We start from the raw sequence: 27,000 nt of genomic DNA, 5'->3' as shown, positions 1-27,000 counted from the left end.
TTTCTCCTTATTAATAGTGGTAATGTCTAATTTGATTCTTCCTCCTAGGTAAGCAAACTTGTGATTTCCATTTAAATATTGTTATTTTTGTCTTTTCTTGGATCAGTATTCGTTGTGACTAGCAGAGTGTATATATGGCAAATTGCCAATTTCTTTTTGGAAACAAAATAAAACAAGGCCAAATGAAAGGAGTTCTGATATATGTCTATGGATTGAAAGGTTCGAAAAAACTTAAAACTGTTGTTACAGGACGATTATGATTTCTTACATTAAGTTCTCGACCCTAAAAATACTCGGAATTCAAAGTTTAGAGAAAAAGAGAAGATTAAGCTCATGACATACCTCAGATGGAATAACGTGAAGTCTCCTTTGACTAATTTTGGAGGAAACACAGCTAATAACAAGCAGCCCTTCTTCCATAAGAACCCTAAGCACTTTGGAAAGAGACAACCCTCCTCCCAAATTACTGATCACTGAAATTCCACTCCTTCCTTACATTTTTTCACTATTATTCTATACTGATTTTCATCACATTTCATAGAGGAAGATGGTGCAGCCAAATGAGAGTTATGATCAGAGCTACAAATATTTCTTATTTCTTTCAATCTTTCTCTCTTACTTTCCATCTCCTCTATGTTCTTCCGCATGTCTTTTATGTAATCCACATTCTCTTCTAAATGATCAGATATTGATCTCTTTCCCTATATATCATCATAAAACAATTTCAGAATTATGGTTTCTTAATAGAAACATTGTTTACGTGAAAATGGTAGTAACAATTAAATTTGATTATGAGACTCTAAAAATACGTGATCTATTTTTATGCTAGTTGTTAAGCAGATGATGCTATGTGTGAGACTTTGAAACGAAATAGGAGTCAAGGATAAGGCGATAACAAAACCGATAGGTTAACAATCAGTCCCTCGAGCTTGTCGATTCGGGGGCCTCGGAGTCAATTCCAAAGCTCGACTTGGAGCTATCGAAGGTGGTCGAAGTATGATTAACAGTTATAATGAAATCTACGAAGGCTCTTTATGGCCAATGATAAGCAATAAATGATGAACAATAATGAAGATAATAAATGGAAGCAATAATATCAAGAGAGTGTGTTAGAGAGCAAAGAGAGTATTCTTGTATATTTCGTGTGGAGTAACTGAAGCAACAGAGGTTTACAAAATGACAAGGATCCCCTTTATATAGGAGGGGAGTCCCAACATAGTACAAAATACATTAATGACAAAGAAGCGGACATGGGACAGCTAGATGATACCCTGATTCTAGTTTAGAGTAGCCCACTAGGCTCTGTCAGTCCTTGCCGTGTACCTTGGGAACTCCCCATTTTTACCATTACCGTAATCATCACTTTCCCGAGGTCGAGCGTCGATGACCCTTGAGGTAGGATACTCGACCGTGGCCTCGAGCCTTCGAGGTGATCTTCCGAAGTGCCTTAATGGCGAGAAATTAGACCCTCCGATTTTACCATATACAGATAGTCCCCGCGTTTCATAGAATAAAGCGATAGAAAACGATTTTGAGCTTCTATTCCGAGGGAATCATCGCTGTGACGTCATCCTATCAGAGCATTAAATGCCATGCCCAAAAAACTACGCAAGGGTCGCCGTCAGACGCGACTATCGAGAAGCCCACGAACCGCTACTAGTTCGTCCCTTCCGCTTCTAACACGGCTCCTATAAATGCTCCAATCGTTGGATACTTCTTACTTTCCCAACATCCTCAAATTTACAAAGCTAGACCCATCCCTACTTGCATCCTTTCTTCTTACATTCTTAGAGAAATTTCACCGTCATCATGGCTACAACCTCCAAGGCTGTTCCTCGGAAAGATGAGGCTGCCTCTTTATCTCGAACGTCTAAAGGGAAACCAAAAGTGATGTCCACCATGGGACAATGTACTCCCACCGAGCTTGACATGTCGAAGGACTTTACCGTTGATAAAACCTCGTCTACACCGAGCCGATGTGAACACGTGTCTCGGTACATTAGCGTTGTGACCAACACAGGGAAGGTGAAGGAAGACTGTCGATGGGGGGAGGCAACGGAAGTGGAGATTCCCTGACCTGATGAGAGCATAACGGATTACAAGGCTAGTTTCCTTCATGTATATACTTACCCGTTCACTTTGGGTCCGGTCGATTGTCCTAAATTCCCTCCCCCGGAGATAGATCTAGTTATCCTCAATTTTTGCAACAAATACCTAGTGACACTTGGTCAAATCTATCATTCTTTCTGGAGGATAGTCTTGATGCTCCGCCATTTCTCTAATAGGATCGAGGGCGAGACCTTTACCCTCACCCATTTGATTTGGTTGTATAGCCCTTGATTTTACCGAGGTTTGATCAGGCTTCACCATCAATCCAAAAAATCATTTTTCTCGTGTATCGATGAGGACAAGGATCGAGGATGGATGAGCAAGTTCATCCGGGTGAAGACCTCGAACATCATTCCGGTCGGGAGGATGCCATTCCCGGAGAAGTGGAACACACAACATAAGTATTTTATCCCTCGGACATGTTTCACAATTTTCTTTCCTTCCTTCCGAAAAGATGATCTCTTTTTGGTTTCTGTAGCTACCGCTTGGTATCCCGAAGTGCCCCCAGATCTATCGAGATGGATCGGGCGATTGGATACCTTGTTCCAATATCTTATCCGATCTTGGCCCGATCTGGCCAAGAAGTGGTGGGTGGCCAAGAATAATGGTAAAGTTTCCTTTGCCACCTATGTCTTAGCCTTATGTTTCTCCCCGTATCCTTTGTGCTGATAAGTTATGGTTACTACGCTCGTGCAGGCCTTGGTGGGAGTATGCAGATGAGGCCGTCTCCTAGGGGCGAGATGGAGACTTCGGAGCCCCCTAAGGGCAAGAAAAGGAAGGGTAAGGCAGCTGCAGATCCTCTTGTGGCAAAGAAACCTAAGCCATGTGGGCCTCGGGCTGCCACTAGGACCTTATCTTCAACTTCCAGAGAAAGCCTTGGCACTGAGAATGAGGATGATGATAAGAGCGAGTACCCTTTGATGCGGAGAATGAGGTCGGACATGGGAGCCTCGCAGGTGCCTCGACTGGAAGCCGCTGAATTGGGAATGACCGACTCAGGTCGGTCCCGTGTGGTGAACACCCTAGAGGAGGGTGTCAATGTGGTTTCGGATCCCATGGCCGGGTATGGTGCAGTTTCTACTGGGGGGACCATTGCTGCTGGGCCCGAAGGGTATGGACCCGGAGCCTTTTGGGGCCCAGAGTAGCCCATCGGGGACATCGATGGCATAGATGGCTTCAGTTTGGGCCCTCAGTTCTCATCAGGGGAGCTAAGGAATGCTTAAGATGCGAATACCGCCAAAGCCGGGGGTCCTCTTAAGGGGGGAGGTGCACTTGGCAACATTCTTGACGATGTTAGAGAGAACGTCGATCTTGATGATCTCGATGTCGTCAAGGCGGTGGAGAGGTTCATGTAGCAGGTGATAGTTGTTTTATGTATATTTCCTTTAGTCTCAAGCATTTTTCTTCGTTCTTCTAACTCTTCTATTTTGTCATAGTGTAAGGAGATGTATGATCATGCCCTTTCTAGGCTTAACGAGGAGCTTTCATGCCGTAAAAAGGAGCTTGAGAGGCTGGCCTTGGGACTGCGATAGTCAGAGGCTTACTCTGCTCGAAAGGAGAAAGAGTCAGGCGAGCTCCGCGCTCCGGGCGAAAGGAGAAAAAACTGCTCTTGCTGAGCAGGTATTTTGTTATGCATGAGTCCACCCTTCGATCCCATAATTCGATACTGACTGGCTTATTTTTCCCTTCGCAGACTGGTCAAAGGGATTCACTGATCAGGCAAAAGGATGTGGAGCTCCTCGGGCTAAGGGAACAGAATGAGATAGCAGCCTCGGAGTTGGCATCGACCCGTGGTCTTCTCCAAAATCCTCAAAAGGAGGTTGTTGCGCTGAATGCATCCAAGTTCGAGATCGAAGGAAAAGTTGCTACTTATCTGCAGGACACAGCCACGACAAATCAAATAGCCCATAATATTTCGATAGAGACCGAGCTAAAATTGGCTCGGGCTGCCGCCCATGCTAGAGCGGAGGCAGGGAGGGAAGCCTTGGAAGGGGTTAGAGCCAAAGGTGTTGATCTTTCAGCCGAGATTGAGGAGGCCCTAGAGTTGGAGAGAAAATCGGCGCCCTTGGTCGCTTTTGACAAGGATCCTGGAGATAGTTTAGAAGATAGTGGCAATGAAGAGTAGGCCTTGTGTCGCTTTGCTTTTTTCCTTTTTCTTTCTGTGCATGTGCTCTCGAGGGAATGAGTCTTTTAAAGACGTCTCTTGTAAATATATTTTTGGCAATGCACGAGAGTTTTGCTGCTCCATTCTTTGTATCTCATCGCTCTTGCGGAGTTATTCTTCGAATTTTAATATTAACTCTTTGGAGCCCATTCTTAGAGTAATCGGGTCCTATATTGAGGTTAGGTTGATATCTTCTTTGGGGCTGATGCTTGTGATAGTAAGAATCCCCAAGGTCTCGACACCTCTTGAATTTCGCGGGATAGCAGCATTCGTGCGATCTGATAAAGGAAGCCCCGGGTTGGTCCTGGGTGGTCCCGCTAGTACATTTCCCAAAAAAAGTGACATTACCAGGGCCAGAATTAATTGACCCTCTGGGTAGGCAAGCAGTCGCTGCTTTGCCCCTATATATTCATTCGTTTTCTCCTCAAATGGAGATTCTACTACTCTGAGTAACTATTTCTTCCCTAGAACTTGGTTCTTGGTGCTAGTTCTTCCGCTGTTTCAACTTAAAATCTTTGCCCAAATCAATATCCTCCTTCTATTATTTTATTATAGCCATGACTGCTACATCGACATCCGCCCATCAAGGAGAGGGGAGTTCTGCCTCTACTCCACGTCTGGTTGGTGGTACACCGCCGGTGCCTGGTGAGCAGGCCTCGAGGTGCTTTGTCTTGAGGAGAGACTTTACGTTTGAGAGACCTACCAATGTTCAAGGACATCGGGAGAACCCATCGAGGTTCATCTTATCAGTAGGGGAGGAAAACCTCGAAATGATCAGAAAAGACTGTAGATGGGGAGAAGGAGTGATGCTACAAGTACCTTCCTCTGAAGAGAGCATTATGACCTACGTCAAGGGGTTTTTGAGCGTGTATACGCACACTTTTAAATCGGGTCCCCCCGACCGGGTTGTGTTTGAGTTCTGTCGGAGATATCAGGTTACCTTGGCGCAGGCTCATGTATATGCCTAAGTTGCAGCCAAGGAGAGGACTTTGGCTAAATCTTCCACCCTTGATATGCAAATCCAGACCGCTCGTGCGAATGATTCTGCACGAGCGAACATGATCGCAAGTCTCGAGTCCGAGCTTTCAAAGGCGAAGGTTGAGGTGGTGAATGCTCAGGCCGAGGCTGTGATGAGCAGCACTAGGGCAGACCAGAAAGTGGTGGCCTATTTGAAGAGCACTGCCACAGCTAGTGTTGAGCTGAGGAGAACTCTCGGTCGTGTGAGCAGTAGTAAAGAGTAAGCGAAGTGCAAATCTCAGAGGGAAACTCTCGAGGAAATTTACGCTAGGGGTTTCGATCTTTCGGAAGAGATCGAGCAAGCCAAGGCAGAGGAATATGACGTCAAGTTCCTTCTGTCTGATGCCGAAGATGGTGAGGGCAGGGCCATTGGGCCATAGTCCCCATGGGGAATGTTTGTTTTCTTTCTCTGTCTTTGTATATAGTACTTTCCTAGTATGTTGTAAATGGAGCTTATATTTTATGAGGGGGAAACCTCACAATTTTGTATCTTCTGGGCTTTTGTTTGCCTAGATTTTATCCCGATCAATTGGCCTTTGAGTTCGTAGGAATCCTTAGATTCGTGGTATGGCCCTGAGGCTCACTAGGCTGGTATGTAGGCTCTTGTGCGCTTGGTCGATGCAACCTTTTAGATGGGCCGGCGACAATGGATCTTATGGCTTGGGTCGGAGCGACCATTTAGTTAACTATTTTGGGTTCAGTCTTCGGGTTTCGACACGAGCTTGTTCGACCCTCAAGTTTTGTATTCATGTAGGCCGGTGACAATGGCTCTTATGCCTTGGGTCGGCGCGACCTTTTATTGGCTTTATTTTTCCCTTGTTAAGGACTTTTTGAAATACTTTTAGCCTGACTCTTCGACGATTCGATAAAAAATGTTATATGGCGATAATCAAGCACCTCGGGAGGTTTGGCTTGGGGGTTGAGTATCTCGAAGCCTGTGATTTGGAGCTGACATGGTCAAAGCTCTTTTGCCTATGTCGAGGGTAGCCTGTTTAACCGATTCTTTTCGAAGTAGATTCAAAGTAATTGAAGGCATGTGATTTTGTAGCGATGTTCGGGCATCCCCGAGTCACTTTAGTTCGGCTGGTACAACCTTGTAACCGGAGTCATTTGTGTTTGGCCGGAGACTTTAAGTCCTGAGTGAAGTAGTTTCGGCATCTATATCGAGGGTATGCCTTTTTAAGGGTCTTACAAGTTCGATATATAGCCGAAACTTTGAGATTGGGTTTATTCCTTTAGTAAGGTCTTACAAGTTTTACATGCCTTTGAGGTCTTACAGTTTTGGGTACTTGGTACAAGTATTGTTCATGCGTTGCTTGAGGTCTTACAGATATTGTTGTTGCCTTATGAAGGTCTTATGAGACCGAGGCTGCCCGCATGTGGCCTTACAACCTCAAGACTTGATAAGTTGATGGAGATGGCGCTTGACGGTAGTCCCCGAGTCATCGAGGGTTTCTTGACTCGGGAGACATTACTTGTAAACTTTGTATTGCCTCATTGAGGGCTTATGATTTCGGACATTCCGACCCTAGGGTCGTGCAATTTTTGAGATTTTGACGCTAGTCCCGGAGTTGTCAGGACACTTTCGGCCTTGGAGATGTTTTGTGATTTTCATGTTGCCTCGCTGAGGGCTTATGAGCTTGGAGTCCCAACCCAGAGGTCGTTAAGGTGTTGAACTGTTGACGCTAGTCCCCGAGTGCTCGGGACATTTTTGTCAGAGGAGTCATTTTTGCAAAAGTGTCGAGTTTCTTTTGGAGTATGAGGTGCTTCAACAAAAGGTATTCTTTGATTATTTGGTACAAGTATACATGTTTCCGACAGTGTGGCTCAGCTATACGGACATAGTTTGTCCGACCGTTTGGCCCGGTACATCATTTTTCTATTGGGACCCCATTTGGTGTTTCTTGGTTTTTCTGAATGGCTGGCCTTCCGGGGGGATGCCTCCCAGTGTTCGAGGTTGATTGCTAAAGAAGCCTTGAATACTTGTCGAGTCGTCATTAGGTAGCATGCGAATGTTGCCTCATTAAAAACCTTGCCGGTAAAACCCTTTTCGGGACAAAAACTCGGTTGAAGGAAAAGAGTGCAATAGATGCTTTGAAACCTTAAGGTCTTCGGGCTGGGTTAGCGCTTTGACTGCTTTGGTCGGGTGCCTATGTAAGGCTTAGTGTGAAATATAAAATAAAAAGGGAGAGGGTTATACCTTAGTGTGGGATGTGCCGGCGACATTTCGAGGTCCGATATGTTCTACTCCCTTGTGATGAGGATGCGGTACGGTCCTTTGCTTTGTTTAGTCGGGCTTAACCGAAGATGTAGTTTGATTACCCTTTGGCCCCCTTTGCGGGTGGAGGTACTGGTGCTGGTGCCACATCGTGCACCGCGAACATTTCTCTTGCTACATGTTGTTCCTCATAGACGATTTTAATTCCTTCCTTTGTCGAGAATTTCATTACTTGGTGGAGGGTAGATGGTACTGCTCTCATGCGGTGCATCCACGGCCTCCTGAACAAGGCATTGTACCTCATGTCTCCTTTGATGACATGGAATTTGACATTCTGGGTTATGCCGGCCACGTTGTATGGGAGGGTGATTTCTCCTTTCGTTGTTTCTCTTGCCATGTTGAATCCGTTGAGGACTCGAGTGGCGAGAAAGATTTTGTCAAGCAGTCTGAGCTGCTCTATTACGCTCGACCTGATAATGTTGGCCGAGCTATCTAGATCCACGAGTACACATTTTATTTGAAAAGTATTTACAAGGAAAGAGATTATCAGTGTGTCATTGTGGGGTTGAGCCAAGGTCTCGGTGTCCTCTTTGCTGAATGTGAGGGCATCTTCAGGTACATACCCCCGGGTTCACTTTTCTCTAATTATGGATATTTTTGGACTTCTCATCATGGGTTCCTGTGGGCATTGATGCCTCCCAAGATCATATGGATGACATGTTGTGGCTCATTTGTTTCGTTCTTCTTGGCTGCCTCTCTTTCTCGGAACTAATTTTTGGCTCGGTCGCTGAGGAATTCCCGGAGGTGACCCTTGTTAAGTAGTCGGGCTACCTCTTCTCGAAGCTAGTGGCAATCCTCGGTCCTGTGGACGTGCATGTTGTGAAATTCACACACTAAATAATGATTCCTTTGTGAAGGATTTTATTGTACATTCTTGGTCCATCTGGCGTCTCAGATTTTATTGATGGCGAAAATAATTTCTGATACATCGACATTGAAATTGTATTCCGATAAGTGATGCGCCTCTGTTGGTCCTGCATTCCTATCGAACCCAGCTCTGTTGATGAGTCCCCAAGTATCTTGTCCTCGGTCTATTCTTCGATCGCTACGAGGTGGGTTGCGCCCCGTGGCATTCCTTCTATCTTCGATGTATGACTGATATCTTTCTTTCCTGGATTTTGCTCCTGCTTAGGTATACTGAGCCCGAGGGGGTTCCTAGCTAGTTCTTTTCGACCCTGATCTTCGACTGGTATCGGTTATGGATGTCTGACTAGGTCACAACAGGATATGCGGCCAAATTCTGCTTCAAATGCTTTGAAGCCACCGAGCTTCGTTCATTCAGACCTTGAGTGAAGGCCAGCACTGCCCAATTATCAGAAACTGGTGGTAGTTCCATTCATTCCATTTGGAAGAGAGATATGAACTCTGGCAGCATTTCGTTCTCCCTCTGCTTGATCTTGAACACATCAGATTTCCATGTTGCTACTTTGATGGCACCGGCATGTGCCTTTATGAAAGAGTCTGCCAGTATGGCAAATGAGTCTATAGACGGACTCGATCTCGTCGTCCTTTCTGTCGTTGCCCTTCACTGCGCAAGTGTAAGCAGTAACGTGCTCATTGGGGTCTGAGATCCCGTTGTATTTTGGGAGGTCTGGTATTCTGAACTTCTTTGGAATAGGTTTCGGAGTCGTTTCCTCTGGGAACAACCTTTGTATGAACTTCTTCGAATCCACACCTTTCAGGATAGGGGGAACTCCTGGAATTTGGTCGACCTTGGAGTTGTAAGTCTCGACCTTCTTATCGTTGGCTTCTATCATTTTCTCGCCCGATTCGATCCTTCTGGTGAGTTCCTATACTATCTTTACGATGACAGGGTCGGCTATCGACCCGTTATTGCTCGATCTCTCCGGTACATGTTCGGTTGGGGGAGCTGTCCCCGGTGCTACCATGCTAGGGGTTTTCTGGTGACTTTGCAGCTGAGCAATAGCCAGCTATTGTGCCTGAAACATTTCAAAAATAACATGAAGGCTATCCTCTCGTTCTTCCCTGGTTGGGATTTTCTAAGCTTCTTGTGGATCCCATTGGCGCACGCTCCTGTCAGTGTGGGAGCTTATGTCGATGCGTTGGGCATCGCGTGAGACCGCATCCACGGGGGTTGGTTCTGGCACATTCCTAGGGTTTTGTGGTGGCACACCAACACCCGGAACACCCACACCGTTTTCTCCATGGTCCTCAAGATTATTGTTTCCACCTTCATTCACTGAGTTAGACATTTCGACCTGAAATCGAAGATCTTGGACAAGAAAAAGCGTGAAAGATAACTTGCGTTGTGTAGCTAAACTAGTAAGAAAATAATCACTATTATTTTTAGCCATACGGTGGGCGCCAAACTGTTTTTCGTGAAAATGGTAATAATAATTAAATTTGATCATGGGACTCTAAAAATACGTGATCTATTTTTATGCTAGTTGTTAAGAAGATGATGCTATGTGTGAGACTTAGAAACGAAATAGGAGTGAAGGATAAGGCGATAACCAAACCGATAGGTTAACAATCGGGGCCTCGAGCTTGTTTATTCGGGGGCCTCGGGGTCGATTCTAGAGCTCGGCTTGGAGCTATCGAAGGTGGTCAAAGTATGGCTAACAATTATAATGAAATCTACGAAGGCTCTTTATGTCCAATGATAAGCAATAAATGATGAACAATAATAAAGATAATAAATGGAAGCAATAATATCAAGAGAATATGTTAGAGAGCAAAGAGAGTATTCTTGTATATTTCGTGTGGAGTAACTGAAGCAACGGATGTTTACAAAATGACAAGGATCCCCATTATATAGTAGGGGAGTCGCAACATAGTACAAAATACATTAATGACAAGGAAGCGGAGATGGGACAGCTAGATTATACACTGATTCGGGTTTAGAGTAGACCACTAGACTCTTTCTGTCCTTGTCGTGTACCTTGAGAACTCCCCATTTCTACCATTATCATAATCATCACTACCCTGAGGTCGAGTGTCGACGACCCTCGAGGAAGGATACTCAGCCGTGGCCTCGAGCCTTCGAGGAGATCTTCCGAAGTGCCTTAATGGCGAGAAATTGGACCCTCCGATTTCACCGTATGCAAACATTACATGTATAATATCGTTCATCATAATACTGTTGATATTACACATGGCCAAACATGTTTAAATCTTCTTCTGTTTGCTAGTTAATATTGTTCAACATTTGGGGTTAGATTTTCAACGTATAAAAGAACAACCTCTTAACTCCCATTTCTTCTCGAGCTGTCCCTTTTTTAATCTCCTGCTGAAGGCCCGAGCTATCCTCTTGACCCAAGAATGTAGTAGGTGGCTTTTCCAGGTTAAGGATTTTGAGAATAGAATGGGCACCCCAAGAGTGCGGTTAACAAAGTCTGTTGAGAAACCATGTGGTCTCATGTTTAGATTCTAGCGGAAGCAAAAATACTCGGTGATTTCTTCTTATTATGTTCAAGCTTTAGTGGACAGAGTTACCCAGTACCTGTGCTGGTATAAGATAACAAGTATACCGTGGAATTAGTCAAAGTACGCGCAAGCTGATCCGGACACCATATATATATATATATATAGTTTACTTGATTGTACAAATAGCATGAAAAGTTTCGAAATTGTAGATGTAATTGGATATACGTGTACTGGATTTTCTATAAGCACGTGTACTGCCTTTTCCTTTTCCACTTACTAAACGTCCTTTTGTTCATTAAGGAATCCTAATTCCCATCACCTTCTTCTTCTATCAGTATACTTTTCTGCCTCCACCTCTCTCTTGGTTACTTTCATCTTCTCTGTTACTAAATTTCTCTGCAAAAGTTCCTGAATCCTCTTTGTTCCAAATTAGCCTGCGGTTGTGGATCGCACCTTCGTAAGCTCTTCTTCGATGTCTGCATCCTTTTAAAGGTTTTTCATTTGGTTCTAATTTGGTTATGTTTCTCAATTTTTGTAAGTTTTCTCCATGCTTCCTTCTTCAATATACCTAATTTTTGTGTTATGGAACTTTGGTGGTAACTATTTGCTTTTTTCATATTTTTGGATAGGTTTTTGTTGGATTTTTTACATACGCATATTAGTGATTATATCTGATTTGCACATGCATGTTTAAAAATAGATACCTAGGTGCATTATTTTGGATATTTGATGAATGAAAACCTGATACTTCTGGGTAATCAAATCTAATTAGTTCCTTTCTCTTCAGTTTTGATATTCTCAAAACAGATTATATTGAAATTTCAGTGAGGTTCTGTTCTTTTTCTCTTTGATGATCAGTCAGGCGATGTTCATTTTGTTGCGGAAGCCAAATGTATATAGTGTGAATAAGTCACAACGTATATACCAAAAATTATGACAACCACCAAATAATAAATAAGACAATAAAGCAACAATAAAGGGAACACCAGAATTTATGAGGTTCGGCTAATTTTTCCTACTCCTCGGACACAACCAATATTTTATTTCACTCCAAAAATACAAGTGAAATAATACTAAAGAGAGAAATACAAATGCCTTAAACAGATGAGAAGGCAAATGAGAGGTGTGTTTAAATCCTAAACATTAGGCCTTCTTTTATAGGGGAGAAATCTCCCCCAAACTCAAGAGCCCACCGATATGGGACAAAGAATTTGCCAAACTTCAACAAATCTCCACCTTGGCAAAATTTCACATCTTCAATTTTCTCTCAATAACAAATTTCAAATTTTTGATTGTGTCTAAATCTTCAATCTTCAGTATTCAACAATGTTGATCAAATCCAAACAATGTTGAAACTTGATCGCAGTCACCACCTTTGTCAGCATATCAGCAGGATTCTCCGTAGAATGAATTTTCTTCACCGTGACTCCTTCTTCTTCTATGATTTCTCGTACAAAATGATACCGAACATCAATATGCTTCGTCCTTGCATGATAAACTTGGTTCTTCGCTAATTGAATAGCACTTTGACTGTCACAAAAAATTGTGATACCTTTTTGTTCAACACCAAGCTCCTTTAGCAATCCTTGAAGCCAAATTTCCTTCTTCACAACCTCTGTAATAGCCATGTACTCTGCCTCTGTTGTAGACAAAGCAACTGTTGACTGCAAAGTAGACTTTCAACTAACTGGTGCCTTTGCAAAAGTAAACACATAACCAGTAGTTGATCTTCGTTTGTCCAGATCACCCGCAAAATCTGAGTCACAATATCCAACTACAAACTGATTGTCTTCCTGCTTAAAAACTAACCCGACATCTACAGTATTATGAATATACCGTAGAATCCACTTCACAGCTTGCCAATGCTCCTTCCCTGGATTGTGCATATATCTGCTAATAACTCCAACAGCTTGTGAAATGTCAGGCCTTGTGCAAACCATTGCATACATCAAGCTACCAACAACATTTGCGTATGGTACCTTTGACATATACTCTCGTTCAGCTTCATCCATTGGCGACATAGTAGTACTTAGCTTAAAATGGGAAGCAAGTGGAGTACTAACTGGCTTAGTCTTGTCATCTATGCCAAAACGTTGAAGTACTCTCTTCAAATATTCCTTTTGAGATAAACAGAGTTTCTTTGAACGTCTATCTCTAATTATCTCCATGCCAAGAATTTTCTTTGCCTCACCCAAATCCTTAATCTCGAACTCCTTCTTCAGTTGAATCTTCAGTTTATCAATTTCTTCCGAATTCTTGGAAGCTAGCAACATATCATCAACATATAGGAGAAGATATACAAAAGAACCATCTTTAAGATTGTGCAAATACACACAATGATCGTATTTGCTTCTCTTGTACCCTTGCCTCAACATAAACTCATCAAATCGCTTGTACCATTGTCTAGAAGATTGTTTCAATCCGTACAACTATTTTTCAAGTTTGCACACCATATTTTCTTTTCTAGCAACTTTGAATCCTTTTGGCTGAGTCATGTAGATTTCCTCCTCCAAGTTTCCATGTAAAAATGCAGTTTTTACATCCATCTGAACTAGTTCACCAAAGCCAACATAATTCTAATTGAGGAATGTTTTACAACTGGAGAAAATACTTCATTGTAATCAATTCCCTCCTTTTGAGCATATCCTTTGGCCACCAATCTTGCTTTGTAGAGAACATCTACTTGGTTAGGAAATCCTTCTTTCTTTGCAAATATCCATTTGCACCCAATTGCTTTCTTTCCCTTCGGGAGATTGGCCAATCTCCATGTATGATTCTGATGAAGGGACTGTATTTCATCATTCATGGCAATCCTCCACTTATCTTCTTCTGAACTTTGGACAACGTCTTTATAAGTGGTAGGAACATCATCAGCTACAATTGAGGTTGCACAAGCAACCGTCTCTATGAGACGAACAGGTTTCGTTATTGTTCTTTTTGGCCTGCTGGTTGCTATTGATTCAAGTTGTTGTTGAGGTTCCTGAGTTGGAATCTCCTCTACTGGCTCTCCTTCCAAAGGGTAATCTTCATTTGTTTCCTCCTCTGCTTCTTGTGTAGGAAAAATAAATTTTCCCTCAAACTCCACCTGCTTAGAAGCACCTTCATTTTGTTTGGTATCTTCTGTTACCTTATTTACCATAGCAGATTCATCAAAGGTAATATCCCTGCTGAATATTACTTTCTTTGTCATAGGACACCATAAGCAATATCCTTTGACTCCAGAAATAATTCCCATAAAAATAGCCTTCTTTGCCCTTGGATCCACTTTTGACTCTGTCACATGATAATATGCAGTTGAGCCAAACACGTGCAAAGAGTCATAATCTACAACAGGCTTTCCATACCATTTTTCAAATGGTGTCTTGCCATCAATAGTAGCAGATGGTAGACGATTAATGAGGTGGCATGCATATGTAATTGCCTCAGCCCAAAATTCTTTGCCCAAGCCAGCATTGGACAACATACACCGTACCTTCTCTAGCAAGGTCCGGTTCATACGTTCTGCCACTCCATTCTGTTGTGGTGTATGTCTAACAGTGAAGTGTCGGACGATGCCATCATTTTCAAAGACCTTATTGAAATGATCATTTTTGTATTCACCTCCATTGTCTGTGCGAATACACTTGATCCTCCTGCCTATTTGATTCTCCACCATCGTCTTCCATTTGAGAAATATTCCAAGCACTTCATCTTTGCTTTTCATTGTATACACCCACACTCTTCGGGAAAAATCATCAACAAAGGTTACAAAATAGTGCTTCCCACCCAATGAAGGTGTTTTGGAAGGACCTCAAACATCAGAGTGTACATAATCCAAAATTCCTTTAGTATTATGGATCTCTTTACCAAATTTAACCCTTGTCTGTTTCCTTTTGACACAATGCTCACAAAACTCCAAGTTGCAAGCCTTTACTCCTTTTAACAATCCTTGATCTGATAGAGTTTTCAAGGATTTTCCTCCAGCATGTCCCAAGCGCATGTGTCATAGCTTGGTTGCTTCTGCCTCTTTGTCGTCACTGGATGTCACTATCGCTGTCCCAATAACTGTACTGCCACGATAGCGGTACATATTATTATTCTTCCAATTAGCCTTCATTACCACTAGTGCACCGGAGCATACTCTCATCACTCCATTTTCTGCAATGATTTTGAACCCTTTTGATTCTAGGGCTCCTACAGAGATGAGATTCTTCTTCAAATCCGGTACAAATCAAACATCTGTTAATGTTCTGATCATTCCATCATGGTTCCTTAATCGTATTGAACCAATGCCATATGAGGTAAGAGGGTTGTTAGCCGCTGTGTGGATGACTCCATATTCTCCTTCTTGAAATTCCACACACCAGTCCCTGTTGGGACACATATGATAGCTACAAGCCGAGTCCATCAACCATATGTCTGATGATGTTGATGACTCTGTTGTAACTAATGAGAAGTCTGAATCATCATAATCATCTACATTTGAATCCATAATGGCCTTTCCATTGTTATGTTTGGCCTTATTCTTCAACATCGGACAGTCTTTCTTCCAGTGCCCGTTTTCTCGACAAAAGGCACATTCATCTTTGCTGGGTCTGGATCTTGACTTGGATCTTCGCTTCTTTGTCCTCGTTTGATTTTGAGGACGACCCCTCACAAATAGTGCTTCTCCTTCTCCACCCTTCTGTTTTTCTCGCTTTCTTTGTTCATAGTTGTACAAAGCTGAACAAACTTCTCTGAGAGAAACTTCGTCATTTCCATGGAGTAGAGTAGTTTCAAGGTGCTCGTACTCATCAGGAAGTGACGCCAACAACATCAAGGCCAAGTCACCATCATCATAAGTTGTATCCATATTTTGCAAATCTGTGACCAACTTATTGAAACTGGTGATATGTTCATTCATCGTGGTATCAGGAACATAGGTGAAGTGAAACAGTCTCTTCTTCACGTACAATTTATTTTGACTATTTTTCTTCAAAAATTTATCCTCCAGTGCTTTCCATAATTTACTTGCAGAAGTTTCCTTTGTGTATGGATATTTCTGCTCTCTAACAAGGAAGGATCGAATGGTACCGCAAGCAACACGGTTGATAATTTTCCAATCTTCTTCTCCAATAACATCTGGTCTCTTTTCTTTAATGGCAAGATCTAGCCCTTGTTGAAAAAGGACATCTAGAACCTCGTCTTGACACATCCCAAAATGCCCGAATCCGTCAAATATTTCTACCGCAAATTTCACATTTGACACAATTTTTGTCATAAGCGAAGATGCCAATGATGACGTATTATTGACACTTGATGTAGATTCTTCTTGTTTATTGCCTCCCATATTTGACACAAATATTATTTAATAGCTGAAGACACAAATCAAGATTATTTCCTTTTCTGATGTAGAAGATCAGACTAAGCTGCAACCACAGAGTATACTCAGACAGAATTTTGACTCAGTTACCAAGATAAATCTTTTTTGATGTGGAAGATCAGACTATGCTGCAACCACAGAGCATACTTAGACAGTAAACTGGTTCTGATACCAATTGTTGCGGAAGCCAAATGTATATAGTGTGAATAAGTCACAACTTCTATACCAAAAATTATGACAGCCACCAAATAATAAATAAGACAATAAAGCAACAATAAAGGGAACACCAGAATTTACGAGGTTCGGCTAATTTTGCCTACTCCTCGGACACAACCAATATTTTATTCCACTCCAAAAATACAAGTGAAATAATACTAAAGAGAAAAGATACAAATGTCTTAAACAGATGAGAAGGCAAATGAGAGGTGTGTTTAAATCCTAAACATTAGGCCTTCTTTTATAGGGGGGAAATCCCCCAAACTCACCGATGTGGGACAAAGAATTTGCCAAACTTCAACACATTTCACTGAGTGTTTAAATCTGGTTGTGATGAGGGTGAATATTTTTGAGTATGATAGTTCATTTTAAGTGAAGTATGCTTTATATAATGTGCTTTTCTTAGTTTTTTCATACTTAAGCAGGTAGTTCTGGAAAGTAAATTATTTTCTTCTGCTTTTTTATTTCTTGCTTGCGAGTACTTTGGGTAGTATTCATATTAGTGAGTAACACTATTACATCAATATGCACACCGATGCATCCAATGCGTTTGGAATACCTTTTTTTTTTTTTTTTTTACTCTTTTTCTTCTTTTACAGGTCCTACAACATATTCACCTCTCATGAGAAATCCAAAATGTAAACTATCTATTTCTTGGACGGTATTGGTATGTGTATGTGCGACCTATATTGTTGACATATTCGATTTGCTTGCATGTGTATTTTTATTGCACTATTGCTACTATTTGTCAAACTTGGCACTAATAAGAAAATTTAGATATATAAATTATAGCTTTTCAAAATTATACCAAATTATAAATATTGATTCAACCAAATTATAGAGTACTTGGAATGAAATGACCATAATCCAGGATACTACAAATTGGAGAGAGATGTTCGGTTTATGCCTTTGCATTTGACATAATATCTTTTCTCAAAGTTCATTGTATTCTCTCCATTAAAATTGGAAAGTGATATTTCATTGCAGTGAAACCTGCGCATGTTTCTTTTAGTTGCATTTCTTTTCTTGCTTCACCTTCTTCTTCCGTTAGCTTTCTTTATCCCTTCTCGCTTTGTTGGGTTTTTTTTTGGTTGGTTCTTGATATGGTGTCCATCTCATTCAAATGAGTTGGTAGCCAATTTTGTTGACTTGGTTTGATTTGGTAGCCAACCTTGTTGAATTTGTATAATTTGGTAGCCAATTTTATTGACATGGTTTGGTTTGGTAGCCAACCTTGTTGAAATTGTGAAAAGGGTGTGTAAATTGTCAAATATTGTAGGCTTTAGAGAGTGAGGTTTTGGCTATAAAAGGAGAGCTTTAATTCTCATTTCTACACACCAACAAAGAGAGAAAAGAGAGAGCAAGGTATTCCATAAACTATAGGAAAATAGTTTGTGAAGAAAAATAGAGTGTGAGAGATATTGTAGTGAGGTGGAAAAAGCAAAAGAGTGTTTATTTCTTTTGAGGGTGTAGTGGTCTTAGGAGTATTTTTTACTCGTTACTACACAGTGTAAAATTCCTCGCTATAGTGTTATCAGTAGCTCTTCTTGGCCGTGGTTTGTTCCCTTATTCTGAAGGGTTTCCACGTAAAATTTTGGTGTAATTATTGCTGCATTTCTATTCTTGCTGATTTAACCATAACTTAGTGTTCTGCGTTTATCACTAATACCGTGAATACTATTTTTATGGGGTTTATTCCCAACAAGTGGTATCAGAGCCAAGGTTCTATCTGAGTATGCTTTGTGGTTGCAGCACAGTCTGAACTTTCACATCAGAAAAGAATTACTTTGGTCTCCTAATAAATAGTATTTGTATTTGTGATAAACGATGGAAGCCAACACTAGTAGAATGGTTACCTTGAATGGCATAAATTATGCCATTTGGAAGGGCAAAATGGAAGATTTGCTCTATGTCAAGAATTTTCATCAACCTGTCTTCGCCACTGTAAAGCCTGATAATAAATCAGATGAAGAGTGGAATCTGTTACACAGGCAGGTTTGCGGCTTTATTAGACAGTGGGTTGACGATAATGTTTTGAACCATATTTCTGGGGAGACACATGATCGGACCCTATGGGAGCACCTTGAAAGTTTGTATGCTCAGAAAACTAGAAACAACAGGATATTTCTGATAAAGCAGATGTTGGGTTTAAAATACCACGATGGTTCCGCGATGACAGATCATCTGAATAATTTTCAGGGGATCATGAACCGGTTATCTGCTATGGGCATTAAATTTGATGAAAAAATTCAAGGCTTGTTTCTACTTGGTTCCCTACCAGATTCTTGGGAAATTCTTAGAACTTCATTATCAAATTTTGCTCCAGATGGTGTGATCTCTATGGATCTTGCCAAGAGAAGCCTTCTAAATGAAGAGATGAGAAGAAAATCTCAGGGTTCCTCCTCATCAGATGTCTTGGTGACTGACTATAGGGGAGAAGCAAGAATCGGGGTTCTCAAAATAGAGAATATAATAGAAGCAAATCCAGAAGCAAACTTAAAGATATTGAGTGCTATCATTGCGGGAAGAAAGGGCACACAAAGAAGTTCTGCCGGATTTTGAAAAAGGAGAATAGAGACAAGGAAGAACAGAAAGAAGATGGCAATCGTGTGGCCACCGTCACTACAGAAGATCTTGTTACAGTCCTTGATGCAGATCTGATAAATATTGCTTGTGATGAGTCAAGCTGGGTTGTGGACAGTGGTGCCGCATCTCATGTGACATCAAGGAAGGAATTTTTCTCATCATATACTCAGGGTGACTTTGGAACTTTGAGTATGGGTAATGAGACTATATCTAGGGTGGCTGGTGTTGAAACGATTTGTTTGGAAACTAGTATTGGAACTAAACTAGTTTTAGACAATGTAAAGCATGCACCCGATGTTCGTTTGCACTTGATCTCTGTTGGTGTTTTGGATGATGAGGGATATGTCAGTACCAATGGTGCTGGAAAGTGGAAGCTCACTAAGGGCTGCATGATTGTGGCTCGTGGGGAAAAGCGTCGTGGTCTATACTGGACTACAGCCTCTACCTGTGTTGATATGGTGAATGCCGTTGAAAGCCATAACTCTTCAACGTTATGGCATAAGAGGCTTAGCCACATTAGCGAGAAAGGACTAAATGTTCTGGCTAAGAAGAAATTATTGTCAAATTTTAAAAGTGCAAAATTAGAAAAATGTGAGCACTGCTTGGCTGGAAAACAAAAAAGAGTTTCTTTCCAGTCTCATCCTCCTTCAAGAAAGACAGAGTTACTTAAGTTGGTGCATTCAGATTTATGTGGTCCAATGAAGACAAAAACTTTGGGTGGTGCACTTTATTTTGCTACCTTTATTGATGATTGTTCAAGGAAACTTTGGGTCTACATCTTGAAGACTAAAGACCAAGTGTTGGGTGTCTTTAAGCAGTTTCAGGCTTCAGTTGAAAGAGAAACTGGAAAGAAGCTGAAGTGTATTCGTACTGATAACGGTGGTGAATATTGTGGACCGTTTGACGAATACTGCAAACAACAGGGTATCAGACACCAGAAGACTCCTCCAAAGACTCCTCAGCTTAATGATTTAGCAGAAAGGATGAACAAGACATTGATGGAAAGAGTCAGATGTTTGCTTTCTGAAGCAAAGTTGCCGAATTCCTTTTGGGGTGAGGCTTTGTTGACCGCCGCACATGTTATTAATCTATCCCCTGCGGTTGCTTTGAAAAGTGATATTCCAAACAAAGTTTGGTATGACAAGGATGTCTCCTATGACCACTTGAAAGTGTTTGGTTGCAAAGCTTTTGTACATGTGCCTAAAGATGAGAGGTCAAAATTAACTGCCAAGACAAGGCAGTGCATCTTCATTGGTTATGGCCTTGATGAGTTTGGTTACAGGCTATATGATCCAATTGAGAAGAAGGTTGTGAGAAGCCGTGATGTTATCTTCGTGGAGGATAAAACCATTGAAGATATTAACAAAGCGGAGAAGTTAAAATCTTCAAGTTCTGAAGGTTTAGTTAATCTTGATCAAGTTCCTCATACAAATGGGGATGACACTGGTGGGCTCAATGATGATGGTGATGCCCAGAACCATATTCCAGATCAACATATTGATGGTGATGGGGATAACAATGCTAATGTTGATGAGGTAGATGCTCCTACTCACGAAGTTGTGGACGAGTTAGATATTCCACTCAGGAGGTCTTCTAGACCTCGTACTCCTTCCTCCCGTTATTCAACCAATGAATATGTATTACTCACTGATGGAGGAGAACCAAAATGTTATGCGGAGGCTATAGAAGATGAGCACAAGGATCAATGGATTGAAGCCATGCAAGATGAGATGAAATCTCTGCATGAGAACCATACTTATGAGTTGGTGAAATTGCCTAAGGGCATGAGAGCTTTGAAGAACAAGTGGGTATTCAAAGTTAAAGCTGAAGAACATAGTTTGAAGCCCAGATACAAAGCTAAATTGGTTGTCAAGGGATTTGGTCAAAGGAAAGGTATTGACTTTGACGAAATATTTTCTCCTGTCGTGAAAATGTCCTCCATTTGGACAGTTCTTGGTTTGACTGCTAGTCTTGATTTGGAGATTAAGCAAATGGATGTGAAGACTGCTTTTCTTCACGGTGACTTAGAAGAGGAGATTTATATAGAACAACCTGAAGGCTTTAAGGCAAAAGGTAAAGAAAATCTTGTATGCAAACTTAAGAAGAGTCTATATGGATTGAAGCAAGCTCCCAGACAGTGGTACAAGAAGTTTGAGTCTGTTATGGAGGAGCAAGGCTACAAGAAGACTTCTTCAGATCACTATGTGTTTGTACAAAGATTTTTTGATGACGATTTTATCATCCTCTTGCTATATGTGGATGATATGTTGATTGTGGGCAGGAATTCTTCTAAGATTGACGAGTTGAAGAAACAGTTGAATAAGTCTTTTGCAATGAAAGACTTGGGTCATGCTAAGCAGATTTTGGGCATGAGAATTACTCGTTCGCGAAACGAAAGGAAGCTTTACTTGTCACAGGAGAAGTACATAGAACGTGTACTGGAGAGCTTCAATATGAAAAATGCTAAGTTGGTTCGCACACCTCTTCCTGGTCATCTGAAGTTGAGCAAGAAGATGTGTCCAACAATAACGGAGGAAAAAGAGAGAATGGCCAAGATTCCTCATTCCTCTGCCGTTGGAAGTTTGATGTATGCAATGGTATGCACTCGATCAGATATTGCTCATGCAGTCGGTGTTGTTAGCAGATTTCTTGAAAATCCAGGAAAAGAGCATTGGGAAGCTGTAAAGTGGATACTCAGGTATCTAAGAGGAAGCTCATGTGAATGCTTATGTTTTGGAGGATCAAATCCAATTTTGAAGGGCTATACAGATTCTGATATGGCAGGTGACCTTGATAACAGAAAATCCACTACTGGATATTTGTTTACTTTTTCAGGGGAGCTATATCATGGCAGTCGAAGTTGCAGAAGTATGTCGCACTATCTACAACTGAAGCGGAGTATATTGCGGTTACTGAAGCTGACAAAGAGATGATATGACTCAAGAGATTTCTTCAAGAACTTGGATTGCGACAGATGGAGTATGTTGTCTATTGCGACAGTCAGAGTGCAATAGACCTGAGCAAAAACTCCATGTACCATGCGAGAACAAAACACATTGACGCCAGATATCATTGGATTCGTGAGCAAGTGGAGAACAAATCACTTCAAGTCAAAAAGATTTACATGAGTGAAAATCCTGCAGATATGTTGACCAAGGTGGTACCAAGAGACAAGTTCGAGCTATGCAAAGAACTTGTCGGCATACACTCAAACTAGAAGACAGTGCTACCTCCTCTAGATGAATGAGGCTGGAGGGGGAGATTGATATGGTGTCCATCTCATTCAAATGAGTTGGTAGCCAATTTTGTTGACTTGGTTTGGTTTGGTAGCCAACCTTGTTGAATTTGTATAATTTGGTAGCCAATTTTATTGACTTGGTTTGGTTTGGTAGCCAACCTTGTTGAAATTGTGAAAAGGGTGTGTAAATTGTCAAATATTGTAGGCTTTAGAGAGTGAGGTTTTGGCTATAAAAGGAGAGCTTTAACTCTCATTTTTACTCACCAACAAAGAGAGAAAAGAGAGAGCAAGATATTCCATAAACTATAAGAAAATAGTTTGTGAAGAAAAATATAGTGTGAGAGATATTGTAGTGAGATGGAAAAAGCAAAAGAGTATTTATTTCTTTTGAGGGTGTAGTGGTCTTAGGAGTATTTTTTACTCGTTACTACACAGTGTAAAATTCCTCGCTATAGTGATATCAGTTGCTCTTCTTGGCCGTGGTTTTTTCCCTTATTCAGAAGGGTTTCCACGTAAAATCTTGGTGTCATTATTGCTGCATTTCTATTCTTGCTGATTTAACCATAACTTAGTGTTCTGCGTTTATCACTAATACCGTGAATACTATTTTTACGGGGTTTATTCCCAACAAGTGGTATCAGAGCCAAGGTTCTATCTGAGTATGCTCTGTGGTTGCAGCACAGTCTGAACTTCCACATCAGAAAAGAATTACTTTGGTCTCCTAATAAATAGTCTTATTCATGTTAAATAACAACTTAAACTTAGCTTCAGTGCTATTTGCATTGAGGTATTTTAGATTTGGTCTAGGGTTGAAATTGTGGGGGGGGGAGGGGGGGGGGGTTCTTCAACAGGCCTTTAAAGTAGAGGGTGAGAGCTAAGCGAAATTGAGGACTTGGAAGACGGAAGAAAACAAGAAGAAGAAAAACAAGAAGAAGAGAAATAAGGATAAAACCAGAATAATTCAATAAATAAAGCCGAAAGAAATATAGTAAAGAAGTCTTGCTTTGTGAGTCTGCTTTTTCGCTAAGCAGCTAAAACATTTGCGTGTCTCCTACCTTGACAGGTTGAGTTTACTTGTTTCTCAAATTTATCCCAAAAATAGATTTATCTGTGTTCTGTAGCAACATATAGAGTTATAAATGAAATGAAGGATTCATAATTTGCTTATTTAGAATTGCAAAGAACATACTTTTATAATTCACAGATTTAGTTGACTCTTCTTCTTTTGCTCTATTTATTTTAAGAGAAATGTTCTTTGCTGCCCTTGACATATTGTAATCCTTCAGAATCGATAGTATAACAATTTAGTAACTAAAGTGGAACAATACATTCATTCTCACTATGGGTATAGTTCTTCATCACAGAATAAATGAAAATTTCACATGTATAGTCCTCTCAGAAAAGCTTAAAGTTGCATTAACTCTTTCAAATGTAAACAAAATCATATTGTATATATGTGACATTTGAAAAAGAAGAATTATGGTTGAGATGTGAGATACAATTAGGAGGAATGTGTAAGACCATTTTGAACTAATTAGATATGATAGAAACTGTCGGCATATTTAGGTTATTGTGTCGTCTTAGCATAAATCAATTTCTTGCAGGTTTAAACTGTAAAAAGTAGTTTTAAGGGATTATATTTTGCTGTAAGTTTACTACCAATTGCATAGAGAAGTCTAATAAATACTGTTGTAAGTACTTTCTAAAGGTTGTCTCCAAATAGAAGGAATTGCAATTCATGTGCATTACCTGCTCATCCATGTTATAGTCATAAAAGCAGTTAGCTTTGACAGGATTTTTAAATGTACTTTTCAGGAGAAAATGACTACCACAAAAATGGTTGTAGATTCTGGCAAGTAGTTGCAATATCTCTCAATAATAACCAAAGGGCCAAATGATAGTAAACTACAATATATGTGCATTATTTCTATGCATATGTGACAACGTGTTGAAAAAAATTTGTTTCTACATCTATCCCGATATTAAGCTTCGTCTATTTGTCAAACAGAAAAAACAATCTGCTAAAATCATCTTTGCAATATCCAACTGTCAACAAAATTAATTTTGCGTGTGAAAAAAATTGAATTTATGAGATATAACTGAGGGGAGATTTATTAGTTTTAGTTATCTAGAACATCAGTTGCACTTAATATTGTTAGCCAACTTATTTATGAAATTTAACTGTTATGTTTATACCCACTTTAAAATAACATTTCCTAAATCCCCTTCACGAACACAGATTTATGTGCAGTGTTTCAGTTGTAAGATGTCCTCTTTGTTGAGCTTTTGGAAACTTCCTGTCAAAAAAGATGTACATAATCCAATCAGGGAACTAAATGGTATAGTGAATAATAAGCATGCTCATATTATGTGCCTGTCTTGGTAGACGCATTAGCATGCCTTATTGTCGACTTGAATTTGACATGGCACCCCATTTGAGTCTGCTCTTTGAACAAATTAATTTTTGATTTCGAAAATGAATGAGACTGCAGTAGTTCCAAATTTTCCTTTGTGCTTGGTCATTCTTCCATTGCTCAACTATATATTTATTTATTTAAGTAATTATTATTTGGATTTGATCAGTGGTTGTTGCTCAGTTACTTATGTTCTGCCGTTTTGTTAGTAATAGATGATCCAGCCAAATTTCTTTACTTGTGAAATAAAAATTGTGTTTGTTTACAACTTTATTCTGGAGTGGTGACTACTTAGAGTTGAGATCTCAAAAGTGATTTACTGGATCAGTTGACCCATCGCTTCTTTTATGGGCCAAGTGCAAGTAGAAATCAGTTACACTTCACATTGCTGCCTAATGATGTGTTCATTTTTGGAGTTTTCTTTTATCAAATTCAAAACTTTCTTTATAACAACAACGTTAACTGTTAGGCCTGTGTACAACACGGGGTATCAAAGATTTTACAGTTTGATGGAAAGCGATTTTCAAAGACAAGAATGCCACTTGCGGATCAAACAATAAATAGTTGTGATGTAGCAGAAAAGCTTTAAACTCCACTTTGAATAATTGTGATAAATATCTCATAGTACTTTCTCTGATTGTAACGTTATCATTATATTCAAAGTAACTTACTTTAATTGTTGCAGCCCCCCTCTTTAATTTTGTTCTGAAGTTCAGAACTTATACATAATTGTGGTATACTCTTTTGTAACAGAATCTTTTGGAAACAAGACTGTGGGATGATGACACCATCTACTTATTCAACTCTTCCATTGATAAGCTGTTGCAGTCAATTTGGGGATGGCATAGTAGCTCGGTGAGTTTTTAGATCTCTTTTCCTGTAAGATACAATAGACTAATATCTCCCAAGGTGATCTTATTCTTCTCCTGACTTCTACTTTCATGTAAAGCAAGCAATTGTCCCACGGGAACTACTGTTAAGCACCGTGAATTCCAAGACTTAAACATTAGCATTTGATAAACCCCTGGTGTCCTTTGTTCATGTTATATTGTAGAAAGAACTATTAGTGCCTATGTCTCCAGGATATTATATGCATCGTTTGTTTTCAATAAATAAAAAGATCAATGCGAATTCTGTGTTTGTAGAAATACCATAGCTGTCTCTGGTTTGATGTTGATTCTATGTGGTGGAACCATCTCAAAGGCAAAGGGCTGAGCTTCTGTCTTTTCTTCTAATCATCCTAAATCCTGAAGAGAAATTTGTACAGGAGTTAATGGCCTTTGTAGATTGATACATTTACATCATCTCAGTGTCCATATACATTTACACAACCTTATTCGGAATGTTCAATTCATAATGAGCAACTCGGGACTTACATGGATACTGTGGGGTTCAATTCTAGGAGAAGAGTTTAGCCATACATACCTCATCCTTAATCTCTAAAACATTCCGGAATTCCTAGCACTTTGATCTAATTTAGAAATGTAACAAATTGAATCAAAATTAGGAAGATGATTTTCGTTCTATCCCACTTGAGCATTTTATCAAATACTAGGTGTACATTAAGGTTTCAAGACCCTTTATATGGAGGATTCCATCATCCCACAACCCACTCTTTACCATTTTTAGATCACAATATTCCTACACCCTTTGTTAACACATGCATGCAAGATGAACAACTCCCTTTCCCAAGAATTAACTTGCTAATTATCCATTTCTAGTTAAATTACGAAATTAAGAGTTAGGGTATAGCATCTTACCTCTATGATGAGGACCTGGTGAGTTTTACTTGCTAATATCCAATGATTTAAGCAAGAATTGTAGAACAAATTGTTGAGGAACTCTCCCTCTCTCTAGGGCACTCTTTCACTCTGAAAAAATAAGATTTTTGCAAGAAAATGGTCCAATGCCTATATAACGAGATTGGGTCAGGTTATAAAAATCAGATAAATAGGAGCGCCGACACATATCTACGATCGCATATGTGACCGCATAATGCTTCTGCAGTCTGCAAAGTGGGCTGCATAATTGGCCCTCCGGAACTGCAACTCTATTTTCATCAATAATTTCATATTTTCGAAAACTCTACTTCTGTGACAGCCAGGATTTACCTAGGGAAACTCAAACAATGCCTCCAAAACGAGGAGCAAAGCCAGCAGACATAGGCACGAACCAACCTCCCCCTATAAAACTTATAATTTTTCTTTGAGCGCAGCCACATCTAACGTAACCGTAGCATTCGCAAATATA

Source organism: Nicotiana tabacum, chromosome 10, assembly GCF_000715075.1.
Source record: "Nicotiana tabacum cultivar K326 chromosome 10, ASM71507v2, whole genome shotgun sequence".
NCBI classification, from domain to species: Eukaryota; Viridiplantae; Streptophyta; class Magnoliopsida; order Solanales; family Solanaceae; genus Nicotiana; species Nicotiana tabacum.
This window is presented reverse-complemented; position numbering follows the sequence as displayed.